Genomic DNA, 5,242 nt, shown 5'->3' on the forward strand with positions numbered 1-5,242 from the left:
AGGGTGTATTTTAAACTTTTAAAATACTAGGTGGTTTAATCTTTTAAATAAATTAAACTTTTAATTTAATTAATTTTAAACCATATTATGGAATTATTAATTGTCTTTTAATTAATCTTTTAATTAAATTATTAATAAAAACATAATTATACCTTCGAGGTGTTTCCATTTAAATTTCCAAAATTAAGACTTTTAATTCAAATTTTAAATTATGAAACCAAAAGGATGTATTTTAAACATTTAAAATACAATGGTTTAGAATTTAATACTTCCAAAATTAAACCTATAATTAAATTTAAAATCCGAAACCAAAAGGGTGCAATTTGAAACTTTTCAAAATACTAGGTTAAATCTTTGAATCAAAATAATCTTATATTATCCAATTTTAACCAAATCTTCAAATTTTGATAAGATATCATGTTACCAATCAGAAAATCGAATTTAGGCAATAAAAACGAGTTATGGTAATTATCCAAATCAAAATCAGATCTAAAAATCGAAATTTTAGGTAACTGGTGAGTCAACTCGTCGAGTTGGGCTCTGAACTCGTCGAGTTCACCCAACTCGTCGATTCCAGCCTCCAGACAGCGAGACATTCGATTTCTGTCACTTTAGACGGTTCACTTTTGCACCAATTCAATAGAAAAAACAACATAGGCTCTAATACCACTGATGGGTTATGAGCATAACTACAATCCTATCACACCCCCCCCCCCCAAACCGAAACGAAAGAAACATTCGGGGGAGGCAGACGTCATGTACAGTATTACAACAATTGTATAATAGTAATCAAAGCAACAACAACCATTTTATTGAAAATGTATAATTTACATTGTGTTCAAAACATTGCATGTTTAACATTAAAACAATAGCAAAATATAAGACGTGATGCTACTATGCTCCGTCTTCCTGAGAAGGTACCTGTCTATTAGTTTCAAGAGAATACAAGTAATTTCGAAAGTGTATCAACATTTAAGTTTGTGAGTTCATAAGAATTTCATTTTAGAAAATAAGTTCTTTGTTCCTTGAAAATGTTCGTGTCTTCCACCAGAAAATCCTATATTTTCTTAATAAGTAATGGTAAGTAATGTGACCATCCCAGTTCCTTCTACGATCACTTAGTGAATACAAGTTATATATAATCCAAATCGAATGGACATTCAAATGTGTGGACCTGCCCGAAGCACATAACCAAACAAGGAACAGGAAGTAAGGAGGAAATCACACATTCCACTGCATATCGGATCTTCATTATATATAATTCTAACATATTCATTAGGTAATCACAGAATTAACAATAATGACCCTTTTAAATGTGATAAGTGTGTTCCTTCAGAAAATTGTAATGTAGTCTTAGGCCTTAAGACCAAAATATATATGTTTCTTATGCTTAAAGAATAAAATATGACGCTTTGAATTTATATAAGTAATCGTATTTGTTTCCAGAAAGTTGAATTGTAAACTGGTTGTTTGTAAAATAATGATGTTTATCCTGGAAAATCCTATATTTTCAATAAAACCGAATTTTAGTCTTAAACGTTCCAAGACTGAAAGGTACAAGTATAATTGCCATACTTAATTTAATGATACGTAGTTTTATTTATAAGTAAAACTAGCTGAAGACGTGTTTGCATTGTAAACTAGATATGACATTAATACCCTCCTATGATCACTTAGTACATACGAGTTATATAAAATTGAGATTGAACAGACAGTTAAATGGGTGATTCTTCCCTAAGCCCACAACCAAACAATAAACAGGAAATAAGGCGGAAATCACACATTCGACTGTCTAACGGACATTAATTTTATATAATCCTGATGTATATATTAAGTAATCACCGAGTTAATATCACTTTAAGACTGTTTGAGAATATATCATTACGTAAATATTTAGTTAATGCTTATTATGAGAGCTCATTATGATCATACTAATAGCATGCATGACGTTCATCAAGCGTTGGAAAGTTTATGACATTTGTCTCCCAGAACTTCCATTCCAACTGTAGCTAACAGTCAGGGTGCGGGATTGTCAGTCCTGTATAGATCTATACACAAACTCACGCTCTCCCTCCAGGAGACTCTGGTCATAATTCAGGATTTTAACGGGTACCTTGGTACAACGAAGTTGTGTCTCTCAATCCTGTATTAACTAGCTTACTAGTAATAAAGTGAAAAACCTTTTAGTAAATAGCATGTAACTTTGTGAAATAGTAACTATGTTCCATAAACTATACCTATTATAGTTTATAAGTTTATTTCCGTATTGTAACCTAAACTTTGTAAAATAGTACATATGTTCCATAAACTATACCTATTATAGTTTATAAGTTTGTTTCCGTGTTGTAACCTGAGCTTTGTAAAATAGTACTCTTGTTCCATAAACTATACCTATTATAGTTTATAAGTTTGTTTTCGTTGATGTGAAAAACTGTTGCGTCTTAACATGTTTTGTAACTGTTTGTAAATTTAGTAGTAACGATGTTTTACGTATTTAATAAATTTCATGTTTAAATGCATACTAATGGAAAGAAAATATAATAAGCAATTTATATTTTTAACCACAAGGTTTATTGTGTTTTACTTGTATTCCCCCCCCCCCCCCACCCCCACCTAAAACAATTCAAAAATCGTGAAAACGTAGGGTTATGAACTCACATCGAATGTGTGTGCTAGTTTGGACGCAAAGTGATTACGAACGATCCCCGGGTTAGAATATGTGAAAGTAGTCGTATCCTAATAATTTTTATACACAATAAATTTATGAAATAATTTAAAGTGTTAGACAACAATAAATTATGTAAGAAATACTCACAAAAATTCTAGGAATTATTTGAAGGTGTTATTGGGTGTTCTTGGTGTTCTTGGGTGAAAACTTGAAGATATGAAGGTTGTTCTTGGTGTTCTTGATGTTCTTGGTGAAAATAAGAAGATTTGGGCAAAATTCTTTGGAATATATGGGGTTTACAGAGGATACTTGAGACCAAAATAAGGGTGTTTACGGCATAAAAAGTGAGAAATGAATTGGGTTTACGGCTGAATATATATATATATATATATATATATATATATATATATATATATATATATATATATATATATATATATAAGGTTTTGTTTACGGTTCATAATGGGCCATGGATTTAGGTTTTCGGTACTTTAATGGGCTTTTGTTTGTGTTTTCGGTCACACAAAACCGAAAACCCTTTTCTCTTTGAATCAATGGCCGAAAACTCTAACTTGGTAAGATTCCCAAACCGTAAACCCTTGTTTTCTTTAATTCTTGGACCGAAATCTAAGTGTTTCTAGTATCTTTGGACCGAAAACTACTTGTTCTAGAATCTTATGACCGAAAACACAATTGTGGCGGGTTATTTTATGGTTTAAACTTCAATCCTTTGACTTATGTTGACATATATTAGCATAAATCAACTTAGGTTTCAAACTACACTTAGTTATTAGCTTTATAAACATGCCTTAAAGGCTATAAATGATACAATGAAACAATGATTACAATGTAATTTCACTTGTACTCACTTAGGGTTTAAACTTTTCTTGATAAAAAAATTTTCGGATATGACCTTATCCCCCCGTTAGAGGGAATTTCATCCTGAAATTTGTTCTAGAGTGGTTATTCTTTGAACTAGGGAAAGAGGTGGGTACGTCGATTCCATTTGATATTCTCGTTCCCATGTGACTTTAGGTCCTCGCTTGGTGTTCTAACGGACCTTTATTATTAGTATGTGACTTTGTTTCGTTTAATCAGATTGTATGTTCAGGTATGGTAAACTGTACTTAATACGGGAGAGAGTGTGGATTTAGTTTACTTGTCTACGTTCACTCGAATGGTAGCATGTTCACTCGTAGTCTTGGGTAACTTTGTCCTGAAGTTCATGGTAGGACTCATACTTGGTTCATCTATCATCACCTTGTGTATACAAGTCGTATATAATTAAGATTGAAAAGAAAGTCGGATGGGTGGCTCTGCCCTAAGTCCACAACCAGACAACGAACAGGAGGTAGGGCGGAATCACACATCCTAAGTACGTAGAATCTTAATTATATACCACCCACGAGTATACACTTAGTAATCATAGGCTAGTTGTATGGGTCCTTATCTCTATTCTTGAACTTGACTTGTTGTACGAGTAGTATTCCTAGGATATCTGCTGGGGATACTTCGGGAAGGTGTGACAACCCGAAAATTTTTTGCTTTATAAGTATAGTCAACCTTAAGTTAGACTCACTCCTGCTATCTTTTAGCACTGTTTAGAGTCTGTTTGAGTGTTTTTAGCCAAGTACACTTATGGAATGAGTGTTAGGAAGTACCTGCTAGAGACACTGTACAACAAATCAAGCCTTAACCTCATCCTAAGGAGTTCACGGCCATAATGTCAATGAGTTTACGGTCATTAACTCATGTGGCCGTAAACTCAAATCCATATATATATGGTTGTTGATCATTTCTAGCCATTTCTTACATTCCAACCCCAAGAACTCGAGTTTTCTCTCAAGTATCATCAAGCTATCTCACTTAGATCTTCATAAAAGTAAGTGTTCTTCCTTTGTTGTATTGTTAATCCTTCTTAATCTAGTATCATCTCATGATTTCATCCATGGAAATCATCTTATTGACTAGATCTTCAAATCTTCAACTTTCACCAAGAACACACATTAGTGTTCTTGGACCTTAATCACCATTTCAAGTCTCTATATCGTAAGTACTCTCTCCTTAGCTTGTTATCTAGTTGAAACACCTTATTAGAGCCTTGAAAACATCAAGAATTCAAGAACAAAAGGAGTTTAAGGCCAAGCAATCTCCCTTGGCCGTAAACCCCTATAAGTGTGCCATTTTGGCCACAAACCCTTCTAAAGTCCAACCCTTTGAGCTTGAAACCTTAATGGATTTTTTAGGACCTTAAACCACATACATTGGCACATTTGACCAAGAGTTTACGGCCGTAAACTCCATGGGTGGCCGTGAACTCTCCCTTGATCAATCACATGTGATTCAACACTTCACTTCAAGTGTTTCCTAGTCCCTAAAGGTGTTTCCCAGCATCTTAGTTGCTTTAAACACTATATTTATCCCAATATATGTCATTATATGTCATTTAGGACTTGTTAAGTCTCGGGACTTCATTCGTGGAACTTCTCATCCTTACACACACATTCGTTTGAATCACCCACATCAGGTGAGTTCATACCCCGTAATGAATCTTTTAACTAAAATGCTTTTAAG

The sequence above is a fragment of the Lactuca sativa genome, chromosome 7, assembly GCF_002870075.4.
Source record: "Lactuca sativa cultivar Salinas chromosome 7, Lsat_Salinas_v11, whole genome shotgun sequence".
Lineage (NCBI taxonomy): Eukaryota > Viridiplantae > Streptophyta > Magnoliopsida > Asterales > Asteraceae > Lactuca > Lactuca sativa.